This window comes from Schistocerca piceifrons, chromosome 7 (genome assembly GCF_021461385.2).
Source record: "Schistocerca piceifrons isolate TAMUIC-IGC-003096 chromosome 7, iqSchPice1.1, whole genome shotgun sequence".
NCBI classification, from domain to species: Eukaryota; Metazoa; Arthropoda; class Insecta; order Orthoptera; family Acrididae; genus Schistocerca; species Schistocerca piceifrons.
Window position 1 is genome coordinate 429,226,715 of NC_060144.1, and position 19,745 is coordinate 429,246,459.

The following is a 19,745-nucleotide window of genomic DNA, read 5'->3' on the forward strand; positions in this document are numbered from 1 at the left end:
CAGTGTTTGTACCGCAATGATGATGCTGTGCTGAGAGACGGCAGAGCCCTAATCACGCAGCTCGCATCGTCCAGGGCTGGTTTTGTAAGTACGAGGATGAATGTTGCATCTCCCCTGGCCACCTCAGTCACCAGTTTGCCACATTACTGAACCTTTGAGGTCTACTTTGGAAAGAAAGGTGAGTGATCGCTAACCACCTCCATCATCTTTAACTGAACTTGCCACTACTTTCCAGGAAGAGCGGTATAAGATTTCCTTGAAAACCAAACTGGGCCTGTATTTATCTATAGCGAGACTGCTTGCAGCTGTTTTGAATGCCAACGTCTTTTTAGTCACCGTTAAGTGTAGTGTTTTTGGTGTTTCCATATTTCAGTGTACCTCTGTAAGTGATACTAACTCTAGGAAGAGCGGATCATACAGTCAGCGAATACGGTCTTGAGATTAATTGATTCTCACCTGCTCGACCTGTTCTCTGACGCTTTTGACTAAACAGGTGGCACGAGTCAAGTGTCTCCATCATCTCATTTAACTGGAGACAAGTTCCGCGATCCGGCAGATCAAAGGAGACGCTACTCTCTTCGGAGAGCATACTGAGCTTCACGGCAGTACGTTGACTGGGATTATCCTTCTGAAACAGCAACACTGGTAGAAGAGCTTGTAGAACGACATCGTGCTAGTTCCAAGCGCTGATCAGCGTTTCCCGTACAATTACCAAAGGTGAGTGAGAGTTGTAGTTTACCGCATCCCTCACTAAAGTCTTAGTGTAGTACCAATGTGTTCTGCAACAATGCATTGTTTGAAACAACGTTCACTAACTTTACGTCACACGTGTGAATGGTTATCGTTTTTCATATAAGCCGTCGTAACTGAGGAACATGGCGGGCAATTCCGTCCTCTAGGAGATCCTCAGATCGCGCCACAGGGACACGTCGGATGCTGTGGCGTGAGGGAAAGAAAGTCTCCAGGCGTTTAAGCCCGCATCCCCCATGCGAGTGATCGGCCTACAGTGGTTCTTGTTCGCACTTAGACGTCACATTTACTATGATTTGCGTTGTATCTCTACGGTCGGCCACTGCTGCTCTAGCAGTACGACGACCTTTGGGAGCATCTCTGGTCAGTCTACTAGTGTAGGAATGTCACCGTGTCCAAAATTGCCGCTGTACTCTGTTATGACCTCCTTGCACGCTGTTTGGGTCTTTAGTGGATACAGGAGCGAGGACCTTATGCCTTTCGTGAGCAGAGTATTCAGATATTAATTTATTCTACATCTAATATCAAATAGTAAAAATAATACAAAACTTTACTGATGAAGCATCGTCAGTTGCTAACAGTAGTTTTGCATCTACATTTACATCTACACCTATACTCTCCAAACTACCGTCAGGTGCATGGCAAAGTTATGTACCACTGTACCAGCTATTAGGGTTTCTTCCTGCTCCACTCACGTGTGGAACGCGGGAAGAATAACTGTTTGAATACCTCTATGCCTGGAGTAATTATTTTAATCTTATCCTCAAGATCCCTATGTGAGCGATACATACGGGGTTGTAGAAATTCCTAGATTAATCATTTAAAGCCAGTACTTGAAACTTTGTTGATAGACTTTCTTGGGATAGTTTACGTCTGTCTTCAAAAGCCCTCCAGTTCAGTTCCTTCAGTATATCTGTGACACTCTCCCACGGATTAAACAAACCTGTTACCATTCAAGCTGCCCTTTTCTGTATACGTTTGACATCCCTTGTTAGTCCTGTCTGGTATAGGTCCCACACACTTGAGCAGTATTCTAGAGCCGGTCGCAGGAGTGATTTCTAAGCAATCTTTTTTGTAGACTGATTGCGCTTCACCAGAATTCTACCAATAAACTGCTTTACCCACAATGGGCATATGTGATTATTTGGGCCAATGTGATCATTCCATTTCATGTCCCTAAAAAGTGTTACAGAAAGTTATTTGCATGAGTTGGCCGATTCCAACAGTGACTCACTGATATTATAGTTATAGGATATTTAGTTTCTTCGTATTTTGAAGTGCAAAACTTTACATTGAAGAACACTTAGAGCAAGTTGCCAATCTCTTGAAATCTTATCAAGATCTGACTGAATATCTACGTAGTTTCTTTCAGATAGTACTTCAAACAGATAACTACATCATCTGCAAAAAGCCTAATGTTACTATTAATATTGTCTGCAAGGTCATTAATATACAAAATGAACAGTAAGGTGGTGGTGGTGGTGGTGGTTAGTGTTTAACGTCCCGTCGACAACGAGGTCATTAGAGACGGAGCGCAAGCTCGGGTTAGGGAAGGATTGGGAAGGAAATCAGCCGTGCCCTTTCAAAGGAACCATCCGGGCGTTTGCCTGAAACGATTTAGGGAAATCACAGAAAACATAAATCAGGATGGCCGGAGACGGGATTGAACCGTCGTTCTCCCGAATGCAAGTCCAGTGTGCTAACCACTGCGCCACCTCGCTCGGTGAACAGCAAGGGTCCCAACATACTTTCGGGGAGCACACTCGAAGTTACACCTACATCTGACGATGACTCTCCATCCAAGATACCATGCTGTGTCTTCCCAACGAAGAAGTCGTCAATCCAGTCACAAATTTCACTTGATACCCCATATGAGCGTACTTTTGACAATAAGTATAGGTGCGGTACTGAGTCGAATCTTTTCGAAAATCAAGAAATACTGCATCTACTTTTTTGCCCTGATCCAAAGCTTTCAGTACGTTATGTGAGGAAGTCTAAGTTGGGATTCACATGATCAATGTTTCCGAAATCCATGCCAGTTACCATTGCGGTCATTTTGTTCAAGGTATCTCATTATGTTTGAGCTCAGAATATGTTCTAAGATTCTACAACAAATAATTTTCAAGGATATTTATTGGTAGTTTTGTGGATGTAGAAATATATACAGATACAAAAGATTTATAAATCTGTCTCTCTTAAATACAATGTATATTCAGAAGATATCGAGCCCTGACCTTTCTTAAAGTCCTTAAATGTTATTCAACTAGCAAAAAATACAAAATGGGCTCTGCCCAGTCGTGACTTCTCGAGGCTTCCTGCCTCGGTGGGAAGTAGGTTAAGCACTCTGTACTGCTGTTCCTACTGCTGCCTATGGTGTTTGTGTCTCCTCGTTTTCGATTTTCTTCTCGGTTTCACTGATTTTTTGACTTTGTCATTTCTTTTGCTGCTGGTGCGTGGTCACTACTCGCGCAGCAAGTCCGGCAAGCTTGTGGTCGGCCTCCAGTGCATCTGGTTTTCCAAGCCACTGACGAGTTGGTTTTCGTACTCCCACGTTGTCGCGCGTGGAAATTCGTTGCTAGTTGCCAGACGCTCTATTTTAGCGGTGGTATTCCGATAAGATGGTTCAGTTCACTCGTGGGGAAAACTCGTGCCAAGTGCAGTGCCAGCCTGATAGTTTTGCTCTGCACGGCTTTGAGAATCTTCAGCGAAGTGTCGGCCGCCTTTCCCCAGACTACGCCAGCGTATTGCAACACATGCCTCATGAGTGTTAGGTACAGCGTCTTGCCGCAGTCTGGTGGTAGTGTCATCTCTGGGTTGAGCAGTGGGTGCAGAAGGTGTGTACTGTCTCTTGCAGCGGTCTCTCCGCGATATTTTCAGAAAATTTATAAATTATATAACTCAGTACATATCTCGAAATATCTCTTCTTATCTTACCGATTATCAATGCAAAGTAGTTTCAAGCCCAATTATTCCTTGGAGCGTCCATTTACTCCATGGAATAGCTTCTCTGCTATCTATGTTTTCTCTTATGAAAAGAATAGGGACTTCTTGCCGATTAGTCGTGAAAGAAGGATGTATATGTATGTATTGTTGGGCTAGTCGCCATCTTGATGAGATTCTGTATGAGAGGGAATTTAATACATGAACTAAACTAAAGTAAGTGTGTTCGCGTATTATTTAACTGTTTATTATTCACAGTGTCTGCTTACTACGCTGTGTTGCACGGGATCAGTGGGGAACGTCTGATTTACACTGGACGAACCTGCCGTTTTGTATGCTCAAGATATCCAGTTACTTCAAATAAATAGGCTAACACGGTCTTACCAGCAGATCTCCGGTCTTCCCCATGTGATCACCGAAAGTTAATAATTATTACAAATGTTTCCAGGAGATCGACTGACAATTTTCGTCGCACCGAGACTTCGTAATTGCTTCACTGCCTTATGGAATTTAAGTTAAGCTCAATTTAATCAGGATAGAACAGTATTGAACTGTGTGAATGTGATAAGCCTGCTTTGTCAATGAAAATTCCCTTAATATACGCATGTTTTTACTATCCTGACCAGTGAAGCTAAATCAGGCCGGTGTGAGAGAGGTTTTTAAAATTTTAGATTCCACAAAAAAAAATATTAAAGGCGCATCCCTGCAGCACCTCCCGCATGTGCGCCTTCCACCTCAGGTGACTTTCCAGTTAGCACCGAGTTACCGATCAGTGCGTGACCATGGAATGGAGCCTCCCGTTACTTGCACCGGCCAAATGTCCGCTGACACCATTTTCCACGTGAATATCACTGCCTGGCTCCTGCCCGCGTTGAACTTGAGTCGCCATTTGGTGGCCCCCAAGCTGGTCGCAGGCGAGCTGCAGGCGGTGACGCAGCATTTGCACGTTCATGCTCTTCGCGAACAGCGCGGTGTCGTCCGCGTAAAGCGTCAGGTTTACCCTCGGCGTTTTGGGTCCGTCGGCTGTATAGAGGTATTACAGTAGGGGGCCGAGGACAGACCCCCGTGGTACTCCTGCTCGGATGTGAGCTCAGTTCATGAATGTTCGAACTTACGTATACCCGTCGTTGGAGCTGCGGGGAGAGGATGCTTGCTCTCCATTGGCAGCGGTGTAGTCGTTCATGGCAGAGTCCTTGTGTCGCGATGGCAGCTGCAGGAAACGCAGCAGCGTAACTGGTGGTGCACGTATTTCAAAGTGCGGCAGACCGGATAGCGGCCGATATCACCACCCTCCCCGCCAAGTTTGGAAGGTACGGGGGAAGGCCTGTGCCGTGGGGTATTGATGAGACTGGTCGTTTGGCTGGGAGCAGAGCAGGTCAACCTGCATTCCGACATTGCGTCTTGCGAGCGTCAGAGGAACTGCCCCGGGACATCAGACGCAGGGTGACGGCACAGGTAGGAGCATGGAAGGTGCTGCAGAGGGTGTCGGCGACTAGCCGACGGTGGCGGCGTCGAAGTCCTTGACAGAGGCCACCTGCGGCATTGAGGGTAACAGTGTCTCAGGTGGGCAGGCGGAGACTTCCTATAGGTGAGACGGCCGCCGGTGGAGGCACCCGCTCGGTAAGCTGTGTAGGAGGCTGCATTGCAGAGGACGGCTGTGGCTGTGTCACGGCGGCCGGACGCCGTGTAATGAAAAAATCTGAAACAGTCTGATCTATGGTACGATCACTGCATTCACGACGCCGTAGCTGATTCTGGTGGCACTGATGCGTGTCTTCTCTGTCGCGAATAAGTGCACTGCGCTCTGCCAGCTGATCTGAGAACAATGTCGGATTCCCATATGCTTGGCTTATTGTACACTCTTTATTTAGCTATGATGTTTGGGTGACACATCCAGGGGAATTCTGAAGCTGGAGCAGAGCGGTAAGTACGAAGCAAATGCAGTAAGGTCCGATTGCGCGTCCTATACAAATGTTCAGCCGGCGAAATGTCAGGAAAAGTACCATATGAACTCAGAAGCGTCAGTAGAGATATTCAAGTGAATGTGAAATTTCAAGTTTTGACATCTACGACTTGAACTTCCGAAGGAAACGTTCGGCCTCGCCGTTAGATTGTAGCGAGAATATCGCTGTCCTGACATACTTTAATCCATAGCGTTTGCAAAATTACGCAAATTCCTTGGAAGAAAAATGATGTAACGTTCTTTAGATAATTTATTTTGCAATACATTGAGTGTAAGTGTAACTTTCTTTTAAAAAATCTGCTTTGCAATACTTTGAATGAATGCCACAACTGGGCATGCATACAGAACTGGAGTTATCGTGTAGCGTCTTGTAAGTGCAATTGGCATACTTACTCTGTTTTATTGTTAGCAAAACTTTATACGTATTAATTGGGAATACCACTAAACAAGTACAGTTACTGCAAAATACATTTAGCCCCTTAGGCTCTCAATCTTCTGGCCCTGTTCAAAACTGGTAACTTTGGTCCCTGTGCACATAACAAATAAATGAAATTGTCCTACCTCTAAGGCAGCAACGATAGATCGCGATATATTTTGGTCTCTCATGAAGAAGAATAAAATATACCAGCTATATGCTCATCGGAGTGGTATGCTGGTCGAATTACTTTGAAACGTACATGGAGTTCATTTGGCTGATAAATGAAAACATTTAAGAAAAAAATCGAAGTCTTTGAAAAACGTGTCCAGGGCAGGGGTGCGGTACTCATTTGGGCGAATTACTAAGGCAGACATTTTCTATGGTGAAATTGTATTCGAAGTTATGTTTGGCTTTCCAAGACATCTGACAACTGAAATTACATTACTCAGGAAAATTATATCACTTTTACTAATTGAGTCACAAATAATGAGATTTATACAGCAAGTATTATATCTAACTTAAATAAAAAGTATAAAGAGAAACTATCAAATTACGTATACCTATGTTAAGAAATCTTAGAAACATTGCAAAACGGAAATATCTAAGTAGTCTTTACATCAGATCTGTTTACGTACATTCTGCGATTACACAGCAATTGCGAATTGTCAGCCAACTCATCTACGCTAACGCGCTGGCAAAACCAAAGTCCTAAATATAGAACATATTTACCTTGCTTGCGAGAAGACTTCTGCTTCCACATTTGTATTTCCAACAATACATGTAATCGTAATTCCTACATTATAATCTAACACTTGGTGAATTCATAGAGCAAACCACAGAAACTGTGTACTCCATCCTATTTCGCTCACAGACAGCAACCAACTGCAGTGCGCCAAGTGCTCTCTTACTCCAACACTACAACCTCAGACCAGATGCAGTTTCTTTGGCTCTGTGTCGTGCACAGTCGGCCATCCGCTTTATAGAGCCATCAGAGACATACATCGTTTATAATATAATAGTTTCATTTTAGCTTGCATTAGTAACTTTACAATATTTGGGCGCCACATATAAGTGTACCCCAGTAGACTCCTTTCGACGAGGTCCATCGCTAGCAACAATTGTTTGTGGCAAACCTTCAAGAGAAAATACAGAAGCGACCGCCCTGATGGTGCTGGCGGCATTCGTTGAATGTGTTTCTGGCACACAGCGGCGTGGCTGTTCACGCAGGAGCGACATTGAGTCGTTGCACACTCTATTTGCTTATCTAAACCAAGCCATGCAGAATGTTGGCACACCAGCTGCTTTCTGCGAACTGTTCCCCAATGACCTCTATGTACAAGACTTAACACCTGCTGTTCCTATGGCACGGACATTAACTCTCGTATGTTCCTTAGGCGTATGAAGCAGAATCACAGAATTCAGAAGAGACAACATGTTGCACTGCATGAAGTATCTTTGTACTAAGAGATTGGGAATACCTTTCTGAGAGTGAAGCCAACCTATGTGAATGTAGCTTTCAGAGAGGACAAGTTACTCTCTCACCTATTTTTCGCACACGGGAAATTATTAGTGATTACTTGCACCTCGAGCAAGACACTAGAAAGTTAATAGCCTGAGCAGACGCTGATGGAGCCTGGTAGGGCGCTAAAAGCATGAGGTATTTTTATGATTCTTAACTCATAGAAACGGCATGTTGGGAGTTGAAAGCAATCGGCGGTGAGCCCATCCCTTAGTAAATCTTGCCAGACAGGTCCACAGCCGTATAGGGCAGACAGGGCAGCCCCTCGTCGAGACAGGTCTCCAGCAAAACAGTGCTGAGCTACCTGCCATGGCGCAAACATGGGCTGGGGGCGATGGACTGAAGGTATATGTCTACACAGTGGAGACATAAACGAGGCATTGTGTGCAGAGTGATGCGTAATAAAAATTCACAAGTTTTCATGTTCGCCGAAAATGCACATAGGCCAGTGAACCACTTCCCCTGGCTGCCTTCGTTGTATAAGAAAAATACGGCGTCTGCGAAACGTTCGGAGATAGAATCTTTATTACATCTCATAGCTAGGACTATCAAGCTCCAAGGCACATGCGATTTAGATAAAGATCTTTAAGATTGTATCTGTTCACTTTTTGCCATAGGAAGTGACACGACTCTGGAGAAAATTGCCTCCTTCCCCTCTGCGAAAACTTAAAAATGCCAGTAATTGGCGGTTTCTTTGTTTTCCAGAGACGCAAATTTCTTAACACTCACTCTGGTTGGACATGAGTTTGTGCTGTCGTGTGACAGGTGAGATTTAACGCCTCAGAGCCGTGCGATTGGCTCAACATGGCGTGAAGGCGGTGTCGTTGGTGCACTTTGCAGGAAAACAGAATTTTTTTTCTGGATAGGTGCGTGGCACTCAGGTGTGGGACTTTGGTATGGTAAGCACTTCACGTCAAAGCTCTGGTATGTCTGGTTGATACTTGGAACCTGTCTTTCTGTACCGACAGTGTGACTTCAAATGTCTCAGACTACTCGTTTGTCGAGAGCCCGCTTATTCGTTTTTGGTTTATCAGTTTTGACGTTTGGCATTCTTCTACGCTCTGTTGTGTAAGTGAGCCAAATTGGTCCTTAGTACGACCAGAAAACGGGTGTGCCACACACTGAAATCTACCGTGATTTCAGAGCTCTGGTAGATAGTAAATTGCAATACGTCTACCTGATCACTAGTGAGATTTTTGCATTTCTTTCGTGGCTGCGAACTTTTCACAGGTGCCGTCTTACGCCTCGCTTCCACCGCACACATCTCGCCAACTGCAAGTTACATCGCTGCACAGAGCAAACAGGGTAACGTACAGCCACTCCAGCATTGCCAGGGCATAGAGATCTCAATCGCCGCTTACTCTCTGCTGCACCTACGTAGAGAAACTTCAGTAGATTTAATCAATCAAAGTCTGCTCAGTGTCAGATCAATTCAGATTACGGTATACACATTTTTAGGGCCAGAGTACTTGACCCACTCGTCTAGTTAAAGTGTCTATGCCACCCAGGATCCTTGTCCAGCGTAGTCTTAAATCACCTGTTAGTTGTTTAAGGCATTCAGTCAGTAACTTCTTTAGCATAGTTTACGTCTTTTTTTTTAAATTGTTAGAACATTAAAATTATGCCAAAATTCTCAATCATTTAAATAGTCACACTAGGGTTGTCTATCAATTTTTCAGCAATCGTAGTGACTGGTACTAAGAGATTGGGAATACCTTCCTGAGAGTGCGGCCAACCTTTGGGAATGTAGCTTTGAGAGAGGATAAGTTACTCTCTCACCTATTTTTCGCACGCCGGAAATATTTTATGATTGCATTACAACCTGACTCACCTTGAGCGAGACACTAGAAAGTTAACAGCCTGAGCCACGAATCAATTTGAAAAGAAGCCATTGCTTGTGAATCAGAAAAATCAATATGGAAACAAGAAGCTCTCGATGCTTCAAATGCTGCATCTGTGCCGGCAGGTAATCGAGAGAATGGTCCGACGTTTGCGTGTTGCGTCTTCGGGCGATACAGAATTTTATACTGGTAATTTTAAAATAATAGCGATGAACACTGAAGATGGTGCGTCGTGCAGTCAGGAACTTGTTTCGATAGGTGAAACAATGCAATCAATGCTTATGGTCCGTGACCAGAAAAAATTTCCTGCAATACAGTTAATGATGTAATTGGATGACACCATATGTATTATAGCCAGAATCCCTTCTGGCTGACAATAATTCATCTGAGCACTGTTTAACATTTTGGAAGAAAATGCGATGAGGCGTTCAGCTTTGGCAGCTTTGTAGGATAAAACTGCACCGATGCTATGGAATGAGGCATTGACTGCAAGCACAAGTGGTTTCAGCAGATCTTAGTGCATAAGGTAAGGTTGACGAAGCAATGAATTTTTCAGTCTTTGAAAGGCTTGGTCATAATCTTTTGCCGAATGAAATGAAACATTTTTACGACTAAGGCGGCTCAGAGGCGTGACAGTTAGCACCGTTTTAGGAATTAGCTGTACGTAGTATGTCAGTTTCCCATGAACAGTTTGCAGTTAACATAAATTCTTAGCCGATAGCTATCACTGAATTGCTTGCAAATGTTTCCTCGAAGGAAGAGCGCCAATGGCGTCTATGATATGTCTTAAGTATTAAATCATTGTGTCGCAAAAAGAACATTTCTGCAAGTTAAATTTGAGGCCCACCTCATTTAAAACTTGAAAAAGATAGTCGAAATGTTTAAGGTGCTGTTCCAGTGTTTGCCGGAGACGATTATGCCATCAAGATAATTAAGACAAGGAAGCACGTAGGGCGTTACTTGTTTGAGAAATTTTTGAATTAATGCAGGCGTGGAAACCCTTCCAAAACGTATTCAAACTAACAAAAATTTTTTTTGTCTCTTGGTTCAATGGTAATTAAGATAGGCTTCTGCAAGATCAGTTTCTGAGAAGAAGGTGATTCAAGATTTCCTCTACACGTGGAAGCAGGTAGGAACCAATGACAGTCTGTAAATTTACTGTGCATTTGAAATCCGCACAAAGACAAATCTTTCCATTTGACTTACAAATGATGACTAAGGGTGAAAGCCTTTGACTTCTCTGAATTTCTGTAGCCACGTAATCATGTAATACATGCAGTTCAGGGTGTGCGTGGCTAAATTTGGCATGTACCTTAGCTTTCAGCCTAATTTGAGTGTAAAAATCTTTTGCACTTCTCAGAGTACTGTTGAAGAAATGTTGATACTTGTCACAGAGTTGCTGAACTGGGGCATGGAAAACTTTTGTGTTAGTGGCCTGCACATTGTCTGGTGTGTCTAACCCAAAGGAATCAAACGCATCGATGACGAAAATATTTGAGTTCGGGCGTGAGCGGACTTATGTGGTAGGGACTTCCTTAATCGTGTTCTTGTATTTTGCAGGTAAGTGGCACGTTCCAAACACAGAAATGCTTTTGCGGTTAAAGGTGCTGAGATGCAGACTTGACGTTTGCAAAGGTGCTTAGCTAAGTTTTTCATATGTATCTAGATTAAGCAACGTGACGGAAGTTCTGGTATTTAGGTGAAAAACACTTACTTCTTACAAATTTGGTTTGTATACCCCAGTTTGCGGTGTGTTTTCTGAACACAACTGTCCATCCACTGTTGTGGAAGACTGCTCTGTTTCCACCTGCGCACTAGGGCGCTATCGTGAATTTCGACATTGGCAGAGCCTTTTGGAAGTGTGTGTGATTCGCGTTAAACACGAGTGTGTACATTTTCTGCATCTTCGCTTGTCTGAGTTTTGGAATCAGAAGGCGCAGAATCCGAACATGAAATGACACTGATTTCAGTCCGTTCGGGTTTTTGCATTATTCGCGCGGGAAACAGAAGAGGGTTTTCTAGTATCTTGCAGCAGAGCAGTTTTGTATGTCGCGTGCGATGACAAAATTTGCATTCAACTTGTTTGAAGAATCTATTCTTCCGATCATGGGTGACATTGCATTTCACTCATGACTTCGCTCTGCGCGGAACTGGGGCGGTGTAATTAGCGTTGCGCCGGTGCGGCAAACGCTGTATGTAGCTTGTCCGACCTTGTTTATACGGTGGAGACCTGCTCTGCAATCCGCAATTCATTCTTATAGGACTGATCACTATGACGTTGCGTGCGAAAAAATTTACACCATACAGCAGCAACGTGTATTTGAATCTCAAAAAAAATCGTATAATCTTGCAATTATGACGTTGTATGGTGGGTTTGGGGCTCACTGAGTGGAAATAGTTTCACTAGGAGCGTTAAGAGTTCACTCCTACTGTAACATCTCTTAGAAAAACACTTACTATATGTGGTAAAAAAGAAAAGGAGAAAAGAATAACTGAAATGGATAATTGTAATTACGTGGACAACGATTGTGTGAACTTTATGTAATAAAGAGAAAGCATTATGTGTCATGTTTTGTTCTTGTATAGAATCATGTACTGATTTTTTTTAAAGAGAATATCTGTGTCGGCGAGTACTGAAACCGCCACAGATGATACTTATTAAATATCAAACAAAGATGAGAATAGTGGCAAGTATAAATAGTAGTGACCGAACATTAATTTCTCTGTCGTCGTCTTGGAGTTACGTGAGTAGGAAGAGCCTGTGACGTTATATTGTACGCTTGGCGTAGCATTCTTTTGTCAAGATTGAGAGACGTACGCCATTATGTACTCATTGCAAAGGTATGTAATAATTTAATCTGTTTAAATGTTTTGAATAGAGTTACTTAGTGAAAACTTGCTTTCCTGGTATTTTATGCCATCCCTTTAAGACATTTTCAGTTATTTAAATATTATTCGTGGTGCAGAGCTGTGCTACGAACGAACGGGCTGCTGCCGCTGCGCATTCAAACTGCGTTAAATGAAACCAATCACACCGCAAAGAAGCGGACAGGTAATAGGGAACTAAAATTATTTCTTTCAGCTTTCGGAACTGCAGAGCAGAGCAGCAGATTTTATGGTGTGTTTTACAGGTTGACGCGGGCTGCTGATAATATATTATTAACAGTGCAAAAAGATAATTTACCTTTATAACATAAAAGAAATCTTGATGTGCATAGTTCTGGTCTGGCAAATCTTCTTTTTCTATGATGATAGTGTCATGTTCTCGTGTTGGTCGTGGTACTTATTGGTGTTTTACTGTTAACAAAAATCCACTGCAAAATTTTGATGTTGAACAATCAATGCGTACTGTAACATCAGCACTGATAACGAAATAATTTTCATTAACCTTTCCTTTAATAGAAAGCCAGATCCAGAATAATATGAACATAATATATTTTGTTTTGTTGAAAATTAATGATCCAAAGAAAGTCACATCACAGCATCACTAAAAGGTATTTCGGGGTTCTTTTCGTAGCAACATATTTTACCTCGTATATTAGTTGTTACACGAGCAATAATAAAACAAAACAAAGAGCAAGCGAAACTACAGTTGAAAAGGAAAATACACGACATGGATCACCTGTGATTTTATAGGTGTCGAAATGTTGATGCAACTGTGTTATGTATTCTCTCCATATTTCCTTCGTCTCATCGAACCGCCACTAGGGTGGCGGCAGTACCTGAACTCCTTCTTTAGGTTTTGGCGCCTTTTATTGCTCGACTGCTTCCTCTTTGTACGAAGCAAGAAAATGCTGAGAGTAGTTCTGTTGTTCGTTGACTCTGAAACTGAACATGAGATGTTAGACGATGCTAACTACTTACATACTGCTCGCCCTGGTTTGCCATGATTCCTTAAATATACCAACTTAAATGTACCAACATGTGTATTTCAAATTAATATACGCACACACACACATACAAGAACTCAATAGAAAGAAAGAAAAACTGTTCTGCTCTTGTGTCCAAATCTCCTTGTTACACTTTCCTTTTACTCGTCGCCACTCTCTTATGACTCCCTTACACGCTGTTTCGGGCTTTGGTGAACGCCATTCATGAGCAGGGAATTCAAATATTAATTTATTCCACAAGTAATATCAGATAGTAAAAATAATACACAACTTCGTTGCTCAAGTAGCAGCGGCAGTTGCTAACAGTAGATATGAATGTAAAAATATGTAAAGATACAAAAGATTTATAAATCTGTCCCTCTTAAATACAATGCTGTTCGGAAGATCCCTAGGCCTAGATACAGTGGAAGTCTGTAAATGTTATTCAATTCTCAAACATACGAAACGGTTCAGCCATAAATGTTCGAACTTAAGTAGACCCGCCGCTGGATCTCCAAAGAGCGGATGCTTGTATCTCATTGGCAGCGGCGTAACCATTCGTAGCAGCGCCCTTGTGCCGCGGTGGCGGCTGTGCTAAACGCAGTGGCTCACGTGTTTGAAAGTGCCGTCGAACGGGTAACGGACGATACCACCTACTAGAACGAAATAAATAATCTGTAGTAGAAAGACCTCCTCCACGGCAGCTAGTTGGATTCCAAAAGTATTGGTACATGCAAAAGTCAACACGCGCTTTCCTCACATGACACGCTAAAAGCCATGGATAAGAAATCAGTATAAGATACTATATTTCTTCACTTCCTAGGAACGTTTGACCAGGTACCACACCTTTGCCTTATAACAGAAATGTGATCATATGACATATAAAGAGCTAAATTTGTGACTGCGTTGAGGGACAGGGCGAACGCAGCAAGTTATCTATGACGGAACGTCGTTGCCAGATGTAAAAAGTGTTCCTAGGCGTACCCCAGCGATCTTGGTTGTTCATGTTGCGTATTAATGAAATGGCAGTGTTTGTTAACGGCAATCGCACATTTTCTGTTGCTTAAGCTGTTATTTAAAATGAAGTTAGGTCTTAAAAACGGTGCACAAATATTCAAAGAGGTACTGATAAGTCTACAAGTCAAGACAAAGACTTAAAAGTAGCTTTTAATGTTCTTAAATGTACGAGTAAAGCTGTGCGCTCGACGTAACAAAAATACGAAGCATGTCTTGTTACCACTTACACGGTTTTATCTGTTAGTTTTGAGTCTTTTCCTTTCTATTTTTTTCATAACTGGTGCTTTATCATCACACAATTAATTCCTCTCGTGCATATAATTACTTATAGAGACCTGTCAACCATCATAGATAGAATTAACTACTTAGTAAGCCACAATTAGTGCCACAATCAATACATCACAGTCATAATGAGTATGTTACACTTCATAAAGTATAATTAGAATGTTATTTTCAATAATATGCACAACGTTGGTATAATCATGTGGCAACTAATTATTATGATTGTTAGACCTTATCAATTATAATAATTTAACTGTTACAAGCCAATTTTTTCCTATTCATCACATTCCCCGCATCTCTCACTCCTACCCCCAACATCCCTCTCCATCAATCCCATCCCACCCGGTTACCTCTTCCCCCCTCCCCCCCCCCCACCAACCATATATACAAGTTACCTTTTGTTCATACATTTTGAGTATACAGTTTAGCTTCTCTCTTTCTTCCTCCCTTTCTATTTATTTGGAAGTAATCTGCCCATTCTCTCGCCCCAGTTCTCCTCACTTTCCGTGCCTCCCACCCCCTCCGAATTTCCAAAACTCCACCTGCTCACGTTTTCCTGACAGTTGGTCTATTAGGGCTTGAAACACGTATGTAACGCAGCAGCGATGGCGAGGCATTGCAGCGTCTCTGACCAGAGAGCCTGCGCTTGACCGCGCGAGTGTTGCGAGCGGTTCTCAGTCTGTAGCTCGGTTTAGTTGCGTGCAGTTGGTCAGTAGTAGTCGTCATGTAGAGGAGTTCGCTAGTAGTAGTCGTGCAGTGCAGTTGTGTGATGTAGGCGGTCGGCAACACTGGTCAAGATGCTGAATGAGGTATACTGTTAATTAATATAATCGTTAGATAATGTAAAATTTATTTATTGTAATTAATCTCCAACAAGTCCCCCAATAATAATTTTGATTTCAAAAGCATTTTTTCAAAAAAATTTCATTTTTTATTGAACTAAAGATTTCGTTGCACTTCCCATTTCATTCCACTTCTTTTGAAGAAAAATTTCAGTAAAATCACAGAAAAAAGGAATATTATTATTTGCAATGCAGTTCCTCCAAGCCGTGCGCACGAATAAGAGCAGAAATTTGACATCCAGATATTCTGAGGTAAGAGTTTAATTTCTGATTTGCACAGGGCCGAAGACCGATATTTCGGTTTAATTGAATTTTCTTATCACTGAATAGACTTTAATTTTTTTGTGAAGAATTTATATTTGAGTCAGATTGCGAATTTCACATTTTTGTTGCCATTGTCAGTACATTTCATTGTGGGCAGGTTACGCTTAGAGCAATGTCCATTAGCATTCCTAAATAATATTGTCATTTCTTTCTTTTAAAAATTTGTGGGGAGGTTACACTCGGCTCCCATTTGTATTAAGTATTGTCTTTTTCTTTTAAAAATTACGGTGGGGAGGTTACACTTGGCGACACCCAGTCCAGGATCGAATTTCGTTGAGAATCTTTTGAACAACAGTCAGATATCTGCTCTTATTTGCTTAGATATAATTAGGATTTGGCGCAACGCTTTTATTAACTTGTGACTTTCTTTCTACAGGTCAACGGCAATTCGTTGCTCTGTTGTATTTGTTTGTTGCCTTTTTGCATTTGTGCTTATTTGTTTTGTGAATATTTTTGACTATTGTAAAAATGCCGCGAAAGACTGTGAATAGTGTATCGCAAGGTATTATGAATGAAATTACCGACTCAAACAACTTTACCGATAGGACATATGACACGCAGTGTAATGATGACAATCCTGCGTTCACTGACAATCAATGCATTCCAACCACTAATGATGATATTTATCTTAATAATGAACAATCGAACTCAATTGTCTCCTGTGTTAATTTGACGACAATTGATGACGCGGGACGCTCTATAGTAATGAGCGCTGTCCAGCGGAACACAACCGGTTTGGAAGATTCAAGTAACATACAGACAAATTTTTCGAATGAAAATGGTCAGTGTAGTGAAAGTACGACGGATTTATTTAATTCCGAAATAGGGACTGACAGTGTATGTTTGACTGACAAACCTTTTGGTGAATCTCAGAATAACCAAATGGTTACGGAAAGCGAGACAATTCCAGATCCACCACTAAACAGCACAGAGAATATAAACGCTAGTTTTGACTTAGTACGAATTATGAAAAGTTTGCTACAACAGCAAAGTGAGAAAATAGACAACAATCTCAAACAACAACTTAATGAACAGGTCAAACAACTTAGGGAAGATAACAAACACTTAAATGAGAAACTTGACAATAATGACGAAAATCTCAAACAACTTAGTGAACAGGTCAGACAACAGAATGAAAAATTAGACGACAATTCCAGACAGCTTAGTGAACAAATAAGAGCCGTTGCCGCACAGTGCCATGACACTAAGGAACAGTTGCGCGTGAAAATTGAGGCTTGTTCACAAAAAAATAGCGAAGAAATTAAGTATGTTGCGCAAGAATTAAAAGAAATGCAAACAGCCGCAACAGAAACACTTAGAGTGGAAATTAGTACTGTCGCTAAACAATGCTCTGAAAAGGCTACACAATTACGGGACGAGTTTAAAGCAATGACGGTAGAACTTTCGCGCACAATGGACGCAAAGATAGACGCGAAATTCGAACAGCAGAACACTCAGATTAACGAGCGCTTTAATCAGCACATACAGAACAGTGATACGCGTTTCCGCAAATTTATTCAGGATCAAAACAAAGTAAAACGACAAGTCATGGAAACAATCACGGCTCAGAGACAAGAAGACAAACGTAAAATGTTCGCGAAGGGGAAGACGTATGTAGACAATAATATTACTACAGTGTCCGACAAAATCAATACCATAGAACAATTGAACGCGAAATTACGGGATGAAATTTCTGATCTTAAATCAAAAACAGATACACACACAGTAAATATTCAAACAGTGACAGACAGATTCGAACAATTAGAACTAACACAGGATTGCGATGTCATCAAAGCTGATGTTAAAAAACTGAGCGAAACTACGCGTAAGTTGCAAAAACAGATTAATGCGTCTGATTCTAAAACCGATGATCAGGTTAAAATACTGACTGAAAAATGTGATGAATTGGCCAGTCGTATTGATGTTATCGAAAATACTAATGACAATAAATCAGATGATACTGCACCGGTTTCATTTAACCAAACACCTGAATTTCAAAATTTACAGCAGACAATTAATGAGATCGATTCATCTAACAACACGTTACGTAGGAAGTTGTCAAATTTGCAACAAGAAGTGACAGAGATGAAAAGCATTTCAGTTAATAATAACATACAACAGACGCCACTTTATGAACATTTGTCAGACTCACGCAGCGCGTATAGTTTGGGTAATCTACAGAGAGTACGGGACTTAGATTCCGATCAACCACAGTTCAGTAGATTCTCTTACGATCCTGAACATGTTCCATCACACAGAGATGATAATTTCGATTACAAACATTTTCTGTCAGTGAGAAAGTTTAAAGTTTTTAAAAACGATAGAACGCAGATTCACCCACTGGATTGGATTCAACAATTTAGCTTTGCTCTTCCACCGACTTGGCCTGTAACGCATAAACTTGAATTTATTTGCAGCTTTTTGGAAGGCGAACCGGCAACTCGTATGAGACCGATCGCGAGGCAATGCTACTCAGTAGAGGAATTTCAGAATGCATTTCTGTCAGCGTATTGGTCGAAGACGACACAGCGCGGAATTAAAGATCAGTTAATTAGTTTGCCGAATTACGAGAACTCAAATTTTCCCAGTGTGACGCAATTTTTTGAGCACATGGTACAACAAAACCAATACCTGAGTGAACCGTACAGTGAATCCGCACTGATACAATTATGCATTTCCAAATTACCACGGTCATTACGAGTATCACTTCTAACAGGTCAGCAAAAAGAAAATATTTCAGCATTCAGAGATTGGTTACAGCTCTTGGAAGTACAACAATCTGATTATTCTTTTGTAAACAAAAACTTTTCGTATAATAACCAAGGTCAACAAACGTACAGCAATTATGATCAGGAACGTAATTTCAATCGGAAAGATAACAGACGCTTTAGGAACGACAACTACCAAAACTTTAATAACAGGCAAAATTCTAATTATCAATACCGTCAAAATTTTCAGCAACAGGAACAACACTTTAGTAACAATAGAGGTGTTTCACAACAACAACATCAAAACCAGCCGGTTAGTATACCTAACCAACAATGGAATGCACAAGGTCAACCAGGCTTTAATGTTTCGCCGCGTGCACGTATAGTCCCTGATACAAGAAATAGTAACGTACGGCAGCAAGGAAACAACTACGTACAAAGAAGACAGTATTTCAATTCCCATCGCAATACACCGTATAGGAATGACTATTACGACAGACGTAAAAACGATGAGCACAATTACCAGCGTACATATAATAACAGTCGGTCTCACCAACAGCAAAATCATACGCAAGAACATATTCTCATGAATGAACCCGACAGTAGGTACCATCCAGAGCGTAACACGTCTGGAAGAAGTAATAGGACAGTTCAAATAGTCGAAATGCCACAGAATCCTCCTAATAATAATAACACGTCAGATAGAATCTGACTAGATAATGTACAGGACGCATCTTGCAATAATACAAGCACTACCTTAGACACGCAAAATGTTGTTCACGAAAATGCAATTACTTTTGACGACATCAGAGACACTCTTTTACAGGAAAGACCAGTTATTCAGAAAACCATTTCACATCCTGTTATTGAAATTAAAATTGGTTCTTCGAAATTCTCAACAGTAATCGATTCCGGCTCACCTATATCAGTAATAAATGAGGAGACTTTTAATGAGTGCAACAAAGAGAATACCTATCCGACATTACCTTCAGGCAAAACAAAAGTGAAAGGAGCAGTATCGAGTAAAGGAGTAGACGTTAAATTACAGACGCATTTATCATTTTTTATTGGAGGTCATACTTTCCACTCTAATTTTTGGATTGTTCCTTTATTGACAACAGACATTATTTTAGGTACGAATTTTCTGGTACAACACGACGCAGTTATCGATTTTCAAAATTCTTATTTAATGTTAAGGGATGAAAATGTACAACTTGCTTTAGAATTTCAGCACTCATTATCTGCGGAAGAACAAACAATTAACCGCACAGA